The sequence below is a fragment of the Ictalurus punctatus genome, chromosome 2, assembly GCF_001660625.3.
Source record: "Ictalurus punctatus breed USDA103 chromosome 2, Coco_2.0, whole genome shotgun sequence".
NCBI classification, from domain to species: domain Eukaryota; kingdom Metazoa; phylum Chordata; class Actinopteri; order Siluriformes; family Ictaluridae; genus Ictalurus; species Ictalurus punctatus.
Window position 1 is genome coordinate 13645602 of NC_030417.2, and position 20163 is coordinate 13665764.

Sequence of the window (20163 nt, forward strand, 5' to 3'; positions counted from 1 at the left end):
GGTAGGTTTGAGCTATATGGCGGTGGGTTGGCGGTATATGGCGGTATATGGCGGCAGGTAGAGTTCGACGTCGATGAAGGTCTTCTTCGCTTAGCCTCTACGGTTTGTGGCTCCTTGCTTCCTTTAAATTTATTATTTTTTTCTTTCAGGTGGCAGGTGGAGTTAGATGGCAGTAGGGAACCATAGAGAAAGCCAGATGGCGCAAAATTCAGGAATTTATTTTAAAAAAATATAGTTATTTCTATTTGCTTTTGTACATAAAGTTGAAAGAACAAAGCTATATAAAATAAAGCTCAAGCTGACAGGTTTTCTTTTGGGTTGCACCATGTTTTCATTCATCAGTATCTTCACAAATAAACCCAGTCACTACACATTAAGACGGTGATTAAACCTCATTCTTTTGTCTTTACAAATAGAGATATTTACATGGATGGGCGGCCATTCAGAGTGATCATTCTGTAATATCTTTCTTTTGTCTCTATAGATAAAGAGATAGTTGCATTGCTGGGCGAACATTATCACCTGATTTTGTGAGAAATGACATTTGCAGGAAACGCCCACTTTTTGCAAACGTCTGCTGTAATTGCTAACATTTAATCATCCAGTCTACAATAAATAATAAGTCTATTCAATGAAAGTAAAGGTCAGTGTTTAATCAAAAATGTTAAAGAAATGAATGAAATAATAATTTTAAAAAATTGGTTAATCAATTTAGTTTAATACAGGTTCTCATATTCATGGCTTTATTTTCCTGTAAGGTGACAAGTGATAATCTCAAAGTTTTCTGGATTTCTTATCATTCTTATATGATTACTTGCTCTTTTTTTCCTACTGTGGGTTTTAGTCCATCATCCAGATGGTGGTGGTTGAGGAGATTCCCTCGCCCCCATACAATGAATAGCGCTTTGATTTTACAGGCTTGGTTGGTTTCAAAGGATTTTACGAGGACGAGCTCGTGGCTCATTGTTACTGTTACATTTATTTTTTCTTTCAGGTGGTAGGTTTGAGCTATATGGCGGTAGGTTGGCGGTATATGGCAGTATATGGCGGCAGGTAGAGTTCGACGTCGATTAAGGTCTTCTTCGCTTAGCCTCTACGGTTTGTGGCTCCTTGCTTCCTTTAAATTTATTATTTTTTTCTTTCAGGTGGCAGGTGGAGTTAGACGGCAGTAGGGAACCATGGACAAAGCCAGATGGCGCAAAATTCAGGAATTTTTTTTTACAAAATATAGTTATTTCTATTTGCTCTTGTACATAAAGTTGAAAGAACAAAGCTATATAAAATAAAGCTCAAGCTGACAGGTTTTCTTTTGGGTTGCACCATGTTTTCATTCATCAGTATCTTCACAAATAAACCCAGTCACTACACATTAAGACGGTGATTAAACCTCATTCTTTTGTCTTTACAAATAGAGATATTTACATGGATGGGCGGCCATTCAGAGTGATCATTCTGTAATATCTTTCTTTTGTCTCTATAGATAAAGAGATAGTTGCATTGCTGGGCGAACATTATCACCTGATTTTGTGAGAAATGACTTTGCAGGAAACACCCACTTTTTGCTAACGTCTGCGGTAATTGCTAACATTTAAACATTCAGCCTACAATAAATAATAAGTCTATTCAATGAAAGTAAAGGTCAGTGTTTAATCAAAAATGTTAAAGAAATGAATGAAATAATAATTTAAAAAAATTGGTTGATCGATTTAGTTTAATACAGGTTCTCATATTCATGGCTTTATTTTCCTGTAAGGTGACAAGTGATATTCTGAAAGTTTTCTGGATTTCTTATCATTCTTATATGATTACTTGCTCTTTTTTTCCTGCTGTGGGTTTTAGTCCATCATCCAGATGGTGGTGGTTGAGGAGATTCCCTCGCCCCCATACAATGAATAGCGCTTTGATTTTACAGGCTTGGTTGGTTTCCAAGGATTTTAGGAGGACGAGCGCGTGGCTCATTGTTACTGTTACATTTACTTTTTCTTTCAGGTGGCAGGTGGAGTTAGCCGGCGGTAGGTTTGAGCTATATGGCGGTAGGTTGGCGGTATATGGCGGTATATGGCGGGAGGTGGAGTTCGACGTCGATGAAGGTCTTCTTCGCTTAGCCCCGTCCTAGCTCACGGTACGGAGCCAGGCAAAAGTCTTAATGTGTCCCTTAGGCCGGTTAGCTCAGATGGTTAGAGCGTGGTGCTAATAACGCCAAGGTCACGGGTTCGATCCCCGTACGGGCCATGAGATGCTCTTATCTTCAGACAAATTCTCAGGACTGATTCACTGACAAGCCAACACGGTGCTCGACTACCTCCAGCAATAGCCAAGAAAACACTGATTTGTGCGAGGCCACACCTTTTTAAGCCTCTACGGTTTGTGGCTCCTTGCTTCCTTTAAATTTATTATTTTTTTCTTTCAGGTGGCAGGTGGAGTTAGACGGCAGTAGGGAACCATAGAGAAAGCCAGATGGCGCAAAATTCAGGAATTTTTAAAAAAAAATATATAGTTATTTCTATTTGCTTTTGTACATAAAGTTGAAAGAACAAAGCTATATAAAATAAAGCTCAAGCTGACAGGTTTTCTTTTGGGTTGCACCATGTTTTCATTCATCAGTATCTTCACAAATAAACCCAGTCACTACACATTAAGACGGTGATTAAACCTCATTCTTTTGTCTTTACAAATAGAGATATTTACATGGATGGGCGGCCATTCAGAGTGATCATTCTGTAATATCTTTCTTTTGTCTCTATAGATAAAGAGATAGTTGCATTGCTGGGCGAACATTATCACCTGATTTTGTGAGAAATGACTTTGCAGGAAACGCCCACTTTTTGCTAACGTCTGCGGTAATTGCTAACATTTAAACATTCAGCCTACAATAAATAATAAGTCTATTCAATGAAAGTAAAGGTCAGTGTTTAATCAAAAATGTTAAAGAAATGAATGAAATAATAATTTTTAAAAATTGGTTGATCGATTTAGTTTAATACAGGTTCTCATATTCATGGCTTTATTTTCCTGTAAGGTGACAAGTGATAATCTCAAAGTTTTCTGGATTTCTTATCATTCTTATATGATTACTTGCTCTTTTTTTCCTACTGTGGGTTTTAGTCCATCATCCAGATGGTGGTGGTTGAGGAGATTCCCTCGCCCCCATACAATGAATAGCGCTTTGATTTTACAGGCTTGGTTGGTTTCAAAGGATTTCACGAGGACGAGCTCGTGGCTCATTGTTACTGTTACATTTATTTTTTCTTTCAGGTGGTAGGTTTGAGCTATATGGCGGTGGGTTGGCGGTATATGGCGGTATATGGCGGCAGGTAGAGTTCGACGTCGATGAAGGTCTTCTTCGCTTAGCCTCTACGGTTTGTGGCTCCTTGCTTCCTTTAAATTTATTATTTTTTTCTTTCAGGTGGCAGGTGGAGTTAGACGGCAGTAGGGAACCATGGACAAAGCCAGATGGCGCAAAATTCAGGAATTTTTTTTTTACAAAATATAGTTATTTCTATTTGCTCTTGTACATAAAGTTGAAAGAACAAAGCTATATAAAATAAAGCTCAAGCTGACAGGTTTTCTTTTGGGTTGCACCATGTTTTCATTCATCAGTATCTTCACAAATAAACCCAGTCACTACACATTAAGACGGTGATTAAACCTCATTCTTTTGTCTTTACAAATAGAGATATTTACATGGATGGGCGGCCATTCAGAGTGATCATTCTGTAATATCTTTCTTTTGTCTCTATAGATAAAGAGATAGTTGCATTGCTGGGCGAACATTATCACCTGATTTTGTGAGAAATGACTTTGCAGGAAACACCCACTTTTTGCTAACGTCTGCGGTAATTGCTAACATTTAAACATTCAGCCTACAATAAATAATAAGTCTATTCAATGAAAGTAAAGGTCAGTGTTTAATCAAAAATGTTAAAGAAATGAATGAAATAATAATTTTTAAAAATTGGTTGATCGATTTAGTTTAATACAGGTTCTCATATTCATGGCTTTATTTTCCTGTAAGGTGACAAGTGATATTCTGAAAGTTTTCTGGATTTCTTATCATTCTTATATGATTACTTGCTCTTTTTTTCCTGCTGTGGGTTTTAGTCCATCATCCAGATGGTGGTGGTTGAGGAGATTCCCTCGCCCCCATACAATGAATAGCGCTTTGATTTTACAGGCTTGGTTGGTTTCCAAGGATTTTAGGAGGACGAGCGCGTGGCTCATTGTTACTGTTACATTTATTTTTTCTTTCAGGTGGCAGGTGGAGTTAGCCGGCGGTAGGTTTGAGCTATATGGCGGTAGGTTGGCGGTATATGGCGGTATATGGCGGGAGGTGGAGTTCGACGTCGATGAAGGTCTTCTTCGCTTAGCCCCGTCCTAGCTCACGGTACGGAGCCAGGCAAAAGTCTTAATGTGTCCCTTAGGCCGGTTAGCGCAGATGGTTAGAGCGTGGTGCTAATAACGCCAAGGTCACGGGTTCGATCCCCGTACGGGCCATGAGATGCTCTTATCTTCAGACAAATTCTCAGGACTGATTCACTGACAAGCCAACACCATGCTGGACTACCTCCAGCAATAGCCAAGAAAACACTGATTTGTGCGAGGCCACACCTTTTTAAGCCTCTACGGTTTGTGGCTCCTTGCTTCCTTTAAATTTATTATTTTTTTCTTTCAGGTGGCAGGTGGAGTTAGACGGCAGTAGGGAACCATAGAGAAAGCCAGATGGCGCAAAATTCAGGAATTTTTTAAAAAAATATATATAGTTATTTCTATTTGCTTTTGTACATAAAGTTGAAAGAACAAAGCTATATAAAATAAAGCTCAAGCTGACAGGTTTTCTTTTGGGTTGCACCATGTTTTCATTCATCAGTATCTTCACAAATAAACCCAGTCACTACACATTAAGACGGTGATTAAACCTCATTCTTTTGTCTTTACAAATAGAGATATTTACATGGATGGGCGGCCATACAGAGTGATCATTCTGTAATATCTTTCTTTTGTCTCTATAGATAAAGAGATAGTTGCATTGCTGGGCGAACATTATCACCTGATTTTGTGAGAAATGACTTTGCAGGAAACGCCCACTTTTTGCTAACGTCTGCGGTAATTGCTAACATTTAAACATTCAGCCTACAATAAATAATAAGTCTATTCAATGAAAGTAAAGGTCAGTGTTTAATCAAAAATGTTAAAGAAATGAATGAAATAATAATTTTTAAAAATTGGTTGATCGATTTAGTTTAATACAGGTTCTCATATTCATGGCTTTATTTTCCTGTAAGGTGACAAGTGATAATCTCAAAGTTTTCTGGATTTCTTATCATTCTTATATGATTACTTGCTCTTTTTTTCCTACTGTGGGTTTTAGTCCATCATCCAGATGGTGGTGGTTGAGGAGATTCCCTCGCCCCCATACAATGAATAGCGCTTTGATTTTACAGGCTTGGTTGGTTTCAAAGGATTTCACGAGGACGAGCTCGTGGCTCATTGTTACTGTTACATTTATTTTTTCTTTCAGGTGGTAGGTTTGAGCTATATGGCGGTGGGTTGGCGGTATATGGCGGTATATGGCGGCAGGTAGAGTTCGACGTCGATGAAGGTCTTCTTCGCTTAGCCTCTACGGTTTGTGGCTCCTTGCTTCCTTTAAATTTATTATTTTTTTCTTTCAGGTGGCAGGTGGAGTTAGATGGCAGTAGGGAACCATAGAGAAAGCCAGATGGCGCAAAATTCAGGAATTTATTTTAAAAAAATATAGTTATTTCTATTTGCTTTTGTACATAAAGTTGAAAGAACAAAGCTATATAAAATAAAGCTCAAGCTGACAGGTTTTCTTTTGGGTTGCACCATGTTTTCATTCATCAGTATCTTCACAAATAAACCCAGTCACTACACATTAAGACGGTGATTAAACCTCATTCTTTTGTCTTTACAAATAGAGATATTTACATGGATGGGCGGCCATTCAGAGTGATCATTCTGTAATATCTTTCTTTTGTCTCTATAGATAAAGAGATAGTTGCATTGCTGGGCGAACATTATCACCTGATTTTGTGAGAAATGACATTTGCAGGAAACGCCCACTTTTTGCTAACGTCTGCGGTAATTGCTAACATTTAAACATTCAGCCTACAATAAATAATAAGTCTATTCAATGAAAGTAAAGGTCAGTGTTTAATCAAAAATGTTAAAGAAATGAATGAAATAATAATTTTTAAAAATTGGTTGATCGATTTAGTTTAATACAGGTTCTCATATTCATGGCTTTATTTTCCTGTAAGGTGACAAGTGATAATCTCAAAGTTTTCTGGATTTCTTATCATTCTTATATGATTACTTGCTCTTTTTTTCCTACTGTGGGTTTTAGTCCATCATCCAGATGGTGGTGGTTGAGGAGATTCCCTCGCCCCCATACAATGAATAGCGCTTTGATTTTACAGGCTTGGTTGGTTTCAAAGGATTTCACGAGGACGAGCTCGTGGCTCATTGTTACTGTTACATTTATTTTTTCTTTCAGGTGGTAGGTTTGAGCTATATGGCGGTGGGTTGGCGGTATATGGCGGTATATGGCGGCAGGTAGAGTTCGACGTCGATGAAGGTCTTCTTCGCTTAGCCTCTACGGTTTGTGGCTCCTTGCTTCCTTTAAATTTATTATTTTTTTCTTTCAGGTGGCAGGTGGAGTTAGATGGCAGTAGGGAACCATAGAGAAAGCCAGATGGCGCAAAATTCAGGAATTTATTTTAAAAAAATATAGTTATTTCTATTTGCTTTTGTACATAAAGTTGAAAGAACAAAGCTATATAAAATAAAGCTCAAGCTGACAGGTTTTCTTTTGGGTTGCACCATGTTTTCATTCATCAGTATCTTCACAAATAAACCCAGTCACTACACATTAAGACGGTGATTAAACCTCATTCTTTTGTCTTTACAAATAGAGATATTTACATGGATGGGCGGCCATTCAGAGTGATCATTCTGTAATATCTTTCTTTTGTCTCTATAGATAAAGAGATAGTTGCATTGCTGGGCGAACATTATCACCTGATTTTGTGAGAAATGACATTTGCAGGAAACGCCCACTTTTTGCAAACGTCTGCTGTAATTGCTAACATTTAATCATCCAGTCTACAATAAATAATAAGTCTATTCAATGAAAGTAAAGGTCAGTGTTTAATCAAAAATGTTAAAGAAATGAATGAAATAATAATTTTAAAAAATTGGTTAATCAATTTAGTTTAATACAGGTTCTCATATTCATGGCTTTATTTTCCTGTAAGGTGACAAGTGATAATCTCAAAGTTTTCTGGATTTCTTATCATTCTTATATGATTACTTGCTCTTTTTTTCCTACTGTGGGTTTTAGTCCATCATCCAGATGGTGGTGGTTGAGGAGATTCCCTCGCCCCCATACAATGAATAGCGCTTTGATTTTACAGGCTTGGTTGGTTTCAAAGGATTTTACGAGGACGAGCTCGTGGCTCATTGTTACTGTTACATTTATTTTTTCTTTCAGGTGGTAGGTTTGAGCTATATGGCGGTAGGTTGGCGGTATATGGCAGTATATGGCGGCAGGTAGAGTTCGACGTCGATTAAGGTCTTCTTCGCTTAGCCTCTACGGTTTGTGGCTCCTTGCTTCCTTTAAATTTATTATTTTTTTCTTTCAGGTGGCAGGTGGAGTTAGACGGTAGTAGGGAACCATGGACAAAGCCAGATGGCGCAAAATTCAGGAATTTTTTTTTTACAAAATATAGTTATTTCTATTTGCTTTTGTACATAAAGTTGAAAGAACAAAGCTATATAAAATAAAGCTCAAGCTGACAGGTTTTCTTTTGGGTTGCACCATGTTTTCATTCATCAGTATCTTCACAAATAAACCCAGTCACTACACATTAAGACGGTGATTAAACCTCATTCTTTTGTCTTTACAAATAGAGATATTTACATGGATGGGCGGCCATTCAGAGTGATCATTCTGTAATATCTTTCTTTTGTCTCTATAGATAAAGAGATAGTTGCATTGCTGGGCGAACATTATCACCTGATTTTGTGAGAAATGACTTTGCAGGAAACACCCACTTTTTGCTAACGTCTGCGGTAATTGCTAACATTTAAACATTCAGCCTACAATAAATAATAAGTCTATTCAATGAAAGTAAAGGTCAGTGTTTAATCAAAAATGTTAAAGAAATGAATGAAATAATAATTTAAAAAAATTGGTTGATCGATTTAGTTTAATACAGGTTCTCATATTCATGGCTTTATTTTCCTGTAAGGTGACAAGTGATATTCTGAAAGTTTTCTGGATTTCTTATCATTCTTATATGATTACTTGCTCTTTTTTTCCTGCTGTGGGTTTTAGTCCATCATCCAGATGGTGGTGGTTGAGGAGATTCCCTCCTCCCCATACAATGAATAGCGCTTTGATTTTACAGGCTTGGTTGGTTTCCAAGGATTTTACGAGGACGAGCGCGTGGCTCATTGTTACTGTTACATTTATTTTTTCTTTCAGGTGGCAGGTGGAGTTAGCCGGCGGTAGGTTTGAGCTATATGGCGGTAGGTTGGCGGTATATGGCGGTATATGGCGGGAGGTGGAGTTCGACGTCGATGAAGGTCTTCTTCGCTTAGCCCCGTCCTAGCTCACGGTACGGAGCCAGGCAAAAGTCTTAATGTGTCCCTTAGGCCGGTTAGCGCAGATGGTTAGAGCGTGGTGCTAATAACGCCAAGGACACGGGTTCGATCCCCGTACGGGCCATGAGATGCTCTTATCTTCAGACAAATTCTCAGGACTGATTCACTGACAAGCCAACACCATGCTGGACTACCTCCAGCAATAGCCAAGAAAACACTGATTTGTGCGAGGCCACACCTTTTTAAGCCTCTACGGTTTGTGGCTCCTTGCTTCCTTTAAATTTATTATTTTTTTCTTTCAGGTGGCAGGTGGAGTTAGACGGCAGTAGGGAACCATAGAGAAAGCCAGATGGCGCAAAATTCAGGAATTTTTAAAAAAAAATATATAGTTATTTCTATTTGCTTTTGTACATAAAGTTGAAAGAACAAAGCTATATAAAATAAAGCTCAAGCTGACAGGTTTTCTTTTGGGTTGCACCATGTTTTCATTCATCAGTATCTTCACAAATAAACCCAGTCACTACACATTAAGACGGTGATTAAACCTCATTCTTTTGTCTTTACAAATAGAGATATTTACATGGATGGGCGGCCATTCAGAGTGATCATTCTGTAATATCTTTCTTTTGTCTCTATAGATAAAGAGATAGTTGCATTGCTGGGCGAACATTATCACCTGATTTTGTGAGAAATGACTTTGCAGGAAACGCCCACTTTTTGCTAACGTCTGCGGTAATTGCTAACATTTAAACATTCAGCCTACAATAAATAATAAGTCTATTCAATGAAAGTAAAGGTCAGTGTTTAATCAAAAATGTTAAAGAAATGAATGAAATAATAATTTTTAAAAATTGGTTGATCGATTTAGTTTAATACAGGTTCTCATATTCATGGCTTTATTTTCCTGTAAGGTGACAAGTGATAATCTCAAAGTTTTCTGGATTTCTTATCATTCTTATATGATTACTTGCTCTTTTTTTCCTACTGTGGGTTTTAGTCCATCATCCAGATGGTGGTGGTTGAGGAGATTCCCTCGCCCCCATACAATGAATAGCGCTTTGATTTTACAGGCTTGGTTGGTTTCAAAGGATTTCACGAGGACGAGCTCGTGGCTCATTGTTACTGTTACATTTATTTTTTCTTTCAGGTGGTAGGTTTGAGCTATATGGCGGTGGGTTGGCGGTATATGGCGGTATATGGCGGCAGGTAGAGTTCGACGTCGATGAAGGTCTTCTTCGCTTAGCCTCTACGGTTTGTGGCTCCTTGCTTCCTTTAAATTTATTATTTTTTTCTTTCAGGTGGCAGGTGGAGTTAGATGGCAGTAGGGAACCATAGAGAAAGCCAGATGGCGCAAAATTCAGGAATTTATTTTAAAAAAATATAGTTATTTCTATTTGCTTTTGTACATAAAGTTGAAAGAACAAAGCTATATAAAATAAAGCTCAAGCTGACAGGTTTTCTTTTGGGTTGCACCATGTTTTCATTCATCAGTATCTTCACAAATAAACCCAGTCACTACACATTAAGACGGTGATTAAACCTCATTCTTTTGTCTTTACAAATAGAGATATTTACATGGATGGGCGGCCATTCAGAGTGATCATTCTGTAATATCTTTCTTTTGTCTCTATAGATAAAGAGATAGTTGCATTGCTGGGCGAACATTATCACCTGATTTTGTGAGAAATGACATTTGCAGGAAACGCCCACTTTTTGCTAACGTCTGCGGTAATTGCTAACATTTAAACATTCAGCCTACAATAAATAATAAGTCTATTCAATGAAAGTAAAGGTCAGTGTTTAATCAAAAATGTTAAAGAAATGAATGAAATAATAATTTTTAAAAATTGGTTGATCGATTTAGTTTAATACAGGTTCTCATATTCATGGCTTTATTTTCCTGTAAGGTGACAAGTGATAATCTCAAAGTTTTCTGGATTTCTTATCATTCTTATATGATTACTTGCTCTTTTTTTCCTACTGTGGGTTTTAGTCCATCATCCAGATGGTGGTGGTTGAGGAGATTCCCTCGCCCCCATACAATGAATAGCGCTTTGATTTTACAGGCTTGGTTGGTTTCAAAGGATTTCACGAGGACGAGCTCGTGGCTCATTGTTACTGTTACATTTATTTTTTCTTTCAGGTGGTAGGTTTGAGCTATATGGCGGTGGGTTGGCGGTATATGGCGGTATATGGCGGCAGGTAGAGTTCGACGTCGATGAAGGTCTTCTTCGCTTAGCCTCTACGGTTTGTGGCTCCTTGCTTCCTTTAAATTTATTATTTTTTTCTTTCAGGTGGCAGGTGGAGTTAGATGGCAGTAGGGAACCATAGAGAAAGCCAGATGGCGCAAAATTCAGGAATTTATTTTAAAAAAATATAGTTATTTCTATTTGCTTTTGTACATAAAGTTGAAAGAACAAAGCTATATAAAATAAAGCTCAAGCTGACAGGTTTTCTTTTGGGTTGCACCATGTTTTCATTCATCAGTATCTTCACAAATAAACACAGTCACTACACATTAAGACGGTGATTAAACCTCATTCTTTTGTCTTTACAAATAGAGATATTTACATGGATGGGCGGCCATTCAGAGTGATCATTCTGTAATATCTTTCTTTTGTCTCTATAGATAAAGAGATAGTTGCATTGCTGGGCGAACATTATCACCTGATTTTGTGAGAAATGACATTTGCAGGAAACGCCCACTTTTTGCAAACGTCTGCTGTAATTGCTAACATTTAATCATCCAGTCTACAATAAATAATAAGTCTATTCAATGAAAGTAAAGGTCAGTGTTTAATCAAAAATGTTAAAGAAATGAATGAAATAATAATTTTAAAAAATTGGTTAATCAATTTAGTTTAATACAGGTTCTCATATTCATGGCTTTATTTTCCTGTAAGGTGACAAGTGATAATCTCAAAGTTTTCTGGATTTCTTATCATTCTTATATGATTACTTGCTCTTTTTTTCCTACTGTGGGTTTTAGTCCATCATCCAGATGGTGGTGGTTGAGGAGATTCCCTCGCCCCCATACAATGAATAGCGCTTTGATTTTACAGGCTTGGTTGGTTTCAAAGGATTTTACGAGGACGAGCTCGTGGCTCATTGTTACTGTTACATTTATTTTTTCTTTCAGGTGGTAGGTTTGAGCTATATGGCGGTAGGTTGGCGGTATATGGCAGTATATGGCGGCAGGTAGAGTTCGACGTCGATTAAGGTCTTCTTCGCTTAGCCTCTACGGTTTGTGGCTCCTTGCTTCCTTTAAATTTATTATTTTTTTCTTTCAGGTGGCAGGTGGAGTTAGACGGCAGTAGGGAACCATGGACAAAGCCAGATGGCGCAAAATTCAGGAATTTTTTTTTACAAAATATAGTTATTTCTATTTGCTCTTGTACATAAAGTTGAAAGAACAAAGCTATATAAAATAAAGCTCAAGCTGACAGGTTTTCTTTTGGGTTGCACCATGTTTTCATTCATCAGTATCTTCACAAATAAACCCAGTCACTACACATTAAGACGGTGATTAAACCTCATTCTTTTGTCTTTACAAATAGAGATATTTACATGGATGGGCGGCCATTCAGAGTGATCATTCTGTAATATCTTTCTTTTGTCTCTATAGATAAAGAGATAGTTGCATTGCTGGGCGAACATTATCACCTGATTTTGTGAGAAATGACTTTGCAGGAAACACCCACTTTTTGCTAACGTCTGCGGTAATTGCTAACATTTAAACATTCAGCCTACAATAAATAATAAGTCTATTCAATGAAAGTAAAGGTCAGTGTTTAATCAAAAATGTTAAAGAAATGAATGAAATAATAATTTTTAAAAATTGGTTGATCGATTTAGTTTAATACAGGTTCTCATATTCATGGCTTTATTTTCCTGTAAGGTGACAAGTGATATTCTGAAAGTTTTCTGGATTTCTTATCATTCTTATATGATTACTTGCTCTTTTTTTCCTGCTGTGGGTTTTAGTCCATCATCCAGATGGTGGTGGTTGAGGAGATTCCCTCGCCCCCATACAATGAATAGCGCTTTGATTTTACAGGCTTGGTTGGTTTCCAAGGATTTTAGGAGGACGAGCGCGTGGCTCATTGTTACTGTTACATTTATTTTTTCTTTCAGGTGGCAGGTGGAGTTAGCCGGCGGTAGGTTTGAGCTATATGGCGGTAGGTTGGCGGTATATGGCGGTATATGGCGGGAGGTGGAGTTCGACGTCGATGAAGGTCTTCTTCGCTTAGCCCCGTCCTAGCTCACGGTACGGAGCCAGGCAAAAGTCTTAATGTGTCCCTTAGGCCGGTTAGCGCAGATGGTTAGAGCGTGGTGCTAATAACGCCAAGGTCACGGGTTCGATCCCCGTACGGGCCATGAGATGCTCTTATCTTCAGACAAATTCTCAGGACTGATTCACTGACAAGCCAACACCATGCTGGACTACCTCCAGCAATAGCCAAGAAAACACTGATTTGTGCGAGGCCACACCTTTTTAAGCCTCTACGGTTTGTGGCTCCTTGCTTCCTTTAAATTTATTATTTTTTTCTTTCAGGTGGCAGGTGGAGTTAGACGGCAGTAGGGAACCATAGAGAAAGCCAGATGGCGCAAAATTCAGGAATTTTTTAAAAAAATATATATAGTTATTTCTATTTGCTTTTGTACATAAAGTTGAAAGAACAAAGCTATATAAAATAAAGCTCAAGCTGACAGGTTTTCTTTTGGGTTGCACCATGTTTTCATTCATCAGTATCTTCACAAATAAACCCAGTCACTACACATTAAGACGGTGATTAAACCTCATTCTTTTGTCTTTACAAATAGAGATATTTACATGGATGGGCGGCCATTCAGAGTGATCATTCTGTAATATCTTTCTTTTGTCTCTATAGATAAAGAGATAGTTGCATTGCTGGGCGAACATTATCACCTGATTTTGTGAGAAATGACTTTGCAGGAAACGCCCACTTTTTGCTAACGTCTGCGGTAATTGCTAACATTTAAACATTCAGCCTACAATAAATAATAAGTCTATTCAATGAAAGTAAAGGTCAGTGTTTAATCAAAAATGTTAAAGAAATGAATGAAATAATAATTTTTAAAAATTGGTTGATCGATTTAGTTTAATACAGGTTCTCATATTCATGGCTTTATTTTCCTGTAAGGTGACAAGTGATAATCTCAAAGTTTTCTGGATTTCTTATCATTCTTATATGATTACTTGCTCTTTTTTTCCTACTGTGGGTTTTAGTCCATCATCCAGATGGTGGTGGTTGAGGAGATTCCCTCGCCCCCATACAATGAATAGCGCTTTGATTTTACAGGCTTGGTTGGTTTCAAAGGATTTCACGAGGACGAGCTCGTGGCTCATTGTTACTGTTACATTTATTTTTTCTTTCAGGTGGTAGGTTTGAGCTATATGGCGGTGGGTTGGCGGTATATGGCGGTATATGGCGGCAGGTAGAGTTCGACGTCGATGAAGGTCTTCTTCGCTTAGCCTCTACGGTTTGTGGCTCCTTGCTTCCTTTAAATTTATTATTTTTTTCTTTCAGGTGGCAGGTGGAGTTAGATGGCAGTAGGGAACCATAGAGAAAGCCAGATGGCGCAAAATTCAGGAATTTATTTTAAAAAAATATAGTTATTTCTATTTGCTTTTGTACATAAAGTTGAAAGAACAAAGCTATATAAAATAAAGCTCAAGCTGACAGGTTTTCTTTTGGGTTGCACCATGTTTTCATTCATCAGTATCTTCACAAATAAACCCAGTCACTACACATTAAGACGGTGATTAAACCTCATTCTTTTGTCTTTACAAATAGAGATATTTACATGGATGGGCGGCCATTCAGAGTGATCATTCTGTAATATCTTTCTTTTGTCTCTATAGATAAAGAGATAGTTGCATTGCTGGGCGAACATTATCACCTGATTTTGTGAGAAATGACATTTGCAGGAAACGCCCACTTTTTGCTAACGTCTGCGGTAATTGCTAACATTTAAACATTCAGCCTACAATAAATAATAAGTCTATTCAATGAAAGTAAAGGTCAGTGTTTAATCAAAAATGTTAAAGAAATGAATGAAATAATAATTTTTAAAAATTGGTTGATCGATTTAGTTTAATACAGGTTCTCATATTCATGGCTTTATTTTCCTGTAAGGTGACAAGTGATAATCTCAAAGTTTTCTGGATTTCTTATCATTCTTATATGATTACTTGCTCTTTTTTTCCTACTGTGGGTTTTAGTCCATCATCCAGATGGTGGTGGTTGAGGAGATTCCCTCGCCCCCATACAATGAATAGCGCTTTGATTTTACAGGCTTGGTTGGTTTCAAAGGATTTCACGAGGACGAGCTCGTGGCTCATTGTTACTGTTACATTTATTTTTTCTTTCAGGTGGTAGGTTTGAGCTATATGGCGGTGGGTTGGCGGTATATGGCGGTATATGGCGGCAGGTAGAGTTCGACGTCGATGAAGGTCTTCTTCGCTTAGCCTCTACGGTTTGTGGCTCCTTGCTTCCTTTAAATTTATTATTTTTTTCTTTCAGGTGGCAGGTGGAGTTAGATGGCAGTAGGGAACCATAGAGAAAGCCAGATGGCGCAAAATTCAGGAATTTATTTTTAAAAAATATAGTTATTTCTATTTGCTTTTGTACATAAAGTTGAAAGAACAAAGCTATATAAAATAAAGCTCAAGCTGACAGGTTTTCTTTTGGGTTGCACCATGTTTTCATTCATCAGTATCTTCACAAATAAACCCAGTCACTACACATTAAGACGGTGATTAAACCTCATTCTTTTGTCTTTACAAATAGAGATATTTACATGGATGGGCGGCCATTCAGAGTGATCATTCTGTAATATCTTTCTTTTGTCTCTATAGATAAAGAGATAGTTGCATTGCTGGGCGAACATTATCACCTGATTTTGTGAGAAATGACATTTGCAGGAAACGCCCACTTTTTGCAAACGTCTGCTGTAATTGCTAACATTTAATCATCCAGTCTACAATAAATAATAAGTCTATTCAATGAAAGTAAAGGTCAGTGTTTAATCAAAAATGTTAAAGAAATGAATGAAATAATAATTTTAAAAAATTGGTTAATCAATTTAGTTTAATACAGGTTCTCATATTCATGGCTTTATTTTCCTGTAAGGTGACAAGTGATAATCTCAAAGTTTTCTGGATTTCTTATCATTCTTATATGATTACTTGCTCTTTTTTTCCTACTGTGGGTTTTAGTCCATCATCCAGATGGTGGTGGTTGAGGAGATTCCCTCGCCCCCATACAATGAATAGCGCTTTGATTTTACAGGCTTGGTTGGTTTCAAAGGATTTTACGAGGACGAGCTCGTGGCTCATTGTTACTGTTACATTTATTTTTTCTTTCAGGTGGTAGGTTTGAGCTATATGGCGGTAGGTTGGCGGTATATGGCAGTATATGGCGGCAGGTAGAGTTCGACGTCGATTAAGGTCTTCTTCGCTTAGCCTCTACGGTTTGTGGCTCCTTGCTTCCTTTAAATTTATTATTTTTTTCTTTCAGGTGGCAGGTGGAGTTAGACGGCAGTAGGGAACCATAGAGAAAGCCAGATGGCGCAAAATTCAGGAAATTTTTTTTACAAAATATAGTTATTTCTATTTGCTCTTGTACATAAAGTTGAAAGAACAAAGCTATATAAAATAAAGCTCAAGCTGACAGGTTTTCTTTTGGGTTGCACCATGTATTCATTCATCAGTATCTTCACAAATAAACCCAGTCACTACACATTAAGACGGTGATTAAACCTCATTCTTTTGTCTTTACAAATAGAGATATTTACATGGATGGGCGGCCATTCAGAGTGATCATTCTGTAATATCTTTCTTTTGTCTCTATAGATAAAGAGATAGTTGCATTGCTGGGCGAACATTATCACCTGATTTTGTGAGAAATGACATTTGCAGGAAACACCCACTTTTTGCAAACGTCTGCTGTAATTGCTAACATTTAAACATTCAGCCTACAATAAATAATAAGTCTATTCAATGAAAGTAAAGGTCAGTGTTTAATCAAAAATGTTAAAGAAATGAATGAAATAATAATTTAAAAAAATTGGTTGATCAATTTAGTTTAATACAGGTTCTCATATTCATGGCTTTATTTTCCTGTAAGGTGACAAGTGATAATCTCAAAGTTTTCTGGATTTCTTATCATTCTTATATGATTACTTGCTCTTTTTTTTCCTACTGTGGGTTTTAGTCCATCATCCAGATGGTGGTGGTTGAGGAGATTCCCTCGCCCCCATACAATGAATAGCGCTTTGATTTTACAGGCTTGGTTGGTTTCAAAGGATTTTACGAGGACGAGCTCGTGGCTCATTGTTACTGTTACATTTATTTTTTCTTTCAGGTGGTAGGTTTGAGCTATATGGCGGTAGGTTGGCGGTATATGGCGGTATATGGCGGCAGGTAGAGTTCGACGTCGATGAAGGTCTTCTTCGCTTAGCCTCTACGGTTTGTGGCTCCTTGCTTCCTTTAAATTTATTATTTTTTTCTTTCAGGTGGCAGGTGGAGTTAGACGGCAGTAGGGAACCATAGAGAAAGCCAGATGGCGCAAAATTCAGGAATTTTTTTTACAAAATATAGTTATTTCTATTTGCTCTTGTACATAAAGTTGAAAGAACAAAGCTATATAAAATAAAGCTCAAGCTGACAGGTTTTCTTTTGGGTTGAACCATGTTTTCATTCATCAGTATCTTCACAAATAAACCCAGTCACTACACATTAAGACGGTGATTAAACCTCATTCTTTTGTCTTTACAAATAGAGATATTTACATGGATGGGCGGCCATTCAGAGTGATCATTCTGTAATATCTTTCTTTTGTCTCTATAGATAAAGAGATAGTTGCATTGCTGGGCGAACATTATCACCTGATTTTGTGAGAAATGACTTTGCAGGAAACACCCACTTTTTGCTAACGTCTGCGGTAATTGCTAACATTTAAACATTCAGCCTACAATAAATAGTAAGTCTATTCAATGAAAGTAAAGGTCAGTGTTTAATCAAAAATGTTAAAGAAATGAATGAAATAATAATTTTAAAAAATTGGTTGATCAATTTAGTTTAATACAGGTTCTCATATTCATGGCTTTATTTTCCTGTAAGGTGACAAGTGATAATCTCAAAGTTTTCTGGATTTCTTATCATTCTTATATGATTACTTGCTCTTTTTTTCCTACTGTGGGTTTTAGTCCATCATCCAGATGGTGGTGGTTGAGGAGATTCCCTCGCCCCCATACAATGAATAGCGCTTTGATTTTACAGGCTTGGTTGGTTTCAAAGGATTTCACGAGGACGAGCTCGTGGCTCATTGTTACTGTTACATTTATCTTTTCTTTCAGGTGGTAGGTTTGAGCTATATGGCGGTAGGTTGGCGGTATATGGCGGTATATGGCGGCAGGTAGAGTTCGACGTCGATTAAGGTCTTCTTCGCTTAGCCTCTACGGTTTGTGGCTCCTTGCTTCCTTTAAATTTATTATTTTTTTCTTTCAGGTGGCAGGTGGAGTTAGACGGCAGTAGGGAACCGTAGAGAAAGCCAGATGGCGCAAAATTCAGGAAATTTTTTTTACAAAATATAGTTATTTCTATTTGCTTTTGTACATAAAGTTGAAAGAACAAAGCTATATAAAATAAAGCTCAAGCTGACAGGTTTTCTTTTGGGTTGCACTATGTTTTCATTCATCAGTATCTTCACAAATAAACCCAGTCACTACACATTAAGACGGTGATTAAACCTCATTCTTGTCTTTACAAATAGAGATATTTACATGGATGGGCGGCCATTCAGAGTGATCATTCTGTAATATCTTTCTTTTGTCTCTATAGATAAAGAGATAGTTGCATTGCTGGGCGAACATTATCACCTGATTTTGTGAGAAATGACATTTGCAGGAAACGCCCACTTTTTTGCAAACGTCTGCTGTAATTGCTAACATTTAAACATCCAGTCTACAATAAATAATAAGTCTATTCAATGAAAGTAAAGGTCAGTGTTTAATCAAAAAATGTTAAAGAAATGAATGAAATAATAATTTTTAAAAATTGGTTGATCAATTTAGTTTAATACAGGTTCTCATATTCATGGCTTTATTTTCCTGTAAGGTGACAAGTGATAATCTCAAAGTTTTCTGGATTTCTTATCATTCTTATATGATTACTTGCTCTTTTTTTCCTACTGTGGGTTTTAGTCCATCATCCAGATGGTGGTGGTTGAGGAGATTCCCTCGCCCCCATACAATGAATAGCGCTTTGATTTTACAGGCTTGGTTGGTTTCCAAGGATTTTAGGAGGACGAGCTCGTGGCTCATTGTTACTGTTACATTTATTTTTTCTTTCAGGTGGTAGGTTTGAGCTATATGGCGGTAGGTTGGTGGTATATGGCAGTATATGGCGGCAGGTAGAGTTCGACGTCGATTAAGGTCTTCTTCGCTTAGCCTCTACGGTTTGTGGCTCCTTGCTTCCTTTAAATTTATTATTTTTTTCTTTCAGGTGGCAGGTGGAGTTAGACGGCAGTAGGGAACCATAGAGAAAGCCAGATGGCGCAAAATTCAGGAAATTTTTTTTACAAAATATAGTTATTTCTATTTGCTTTTGTACATAAAGTTGAAAGAACAAAGCTATATAAAATAAAGCTCAAGCTGACAGGTTTTCTTTTGGGTTGCACTATGTTTTCATTCATCAGTATCTTCACAAATAAACCCAGTCACTACACATTAAGACGGTGATTAAACCTCATTCTTGTCTTTACAAATAGAGATATTTACATGGATGGGCGGCCATTCAGAGTGATCATTCTGTAATATCTTTCTTTTGTCTCTATAGATAAAGAGATAGTTGCATTGCTGGGCGAACATTATCACCTGATTTTGTGAGAAATGACATTTGCAGGAAACGCCCACTTTTTTGCAAACGTCTGCTGTAATTGCTAACATTTAAACATCCAGTCTACAATAAATAATAAGTCTATTCAATGAAAGTAAAGGTCAGTGTTTAATCAAAAAATGTTAAAGAAATGAATGAAATAATAATTTTTAAAAATTGGTTGATCAATTTAGTTTAATACAGGTTCTCATATTCATGGCTTTATTTTCCTGTAAGGTGACAAGTGATAATCTCAAAGTTTTCTGGATTTCTTATCATTCTTATATGATTACTTGCTCTTTTTTTCCTACTGTGGGTTTTAGTCCATCATCCAGATGGTGGTGGTTGAGGAGATTCCCTCGCCCCCATACAATGAATAGCGCTTTGATTTTACAGGCTTGGTTGGTTTCCAAGGATTTTAGGAGGACGAGCGCGTGGCTCATTGTTACTGTTACATTTATTTTTTCTTTCAGGTGGCAGGTGGAGTTAGCCGGCGGTAGGTTTGAGCTATATGGCGGTAGGTTGGCGGTATATGGCGGTATATGGCGGGAGGTGGAGTTCGACGTCGATGAAGGTATTCTTCGCTTGGCCCCGTCCTAGCTCACGGTACGGAGCCAGTCTTAAGGTGACCCTTA

General features: G+C 37.4%; 4 non-coding genes across 4 annotated transcripts; all 4 read left to right on the plus strand.

The window, feature by feature from the left end:
* Positions 1 to 2158: 2158 nt before the first annotated feature.
* trnai-aau (transfer RNA isoleucine (anticodon AAU)) lies at positions 2159 to 2232 on the plus strand. The gene has a single exon. It is a non-coding gene; the product is annotated as a tRNA-Ile (tRNA).
* A 2188-nt stretch (positions 2233 to 4420) lies between these two features.
* On the plus strand, positions 4421 to 4494 carry trnai-aau (transfer RNA isoleucine (anticodon AAU)). The gene has a single exon. It is a non-coding gene; the product is annotated as a tRNA-Ile (tRNA).
* Positions 4495 to 8675: 4181 nt separating this feature from the next.
* Positions 8676 to 8749, plus strand: trnai-aau (transfer RNA isoleucine (anticodon AAU)). The gene has a single exon. It is a non-coding gene; the product is annotated as a tRNA-Ile (tRNA).
* Positions 8750 to 12928: 4179 nt separating this feature from the next.
* Positions 12929 to 13002, plus strand: trnai-aau (transfer RNA isoleucine (anticodon AAU)). The gene has a single exon. It is a non-coding gene; the product is annotated as a tRNA-Ile (tRNA).
* Positions 13003 to 20163: the final 7161 nt, after the last annotated feature.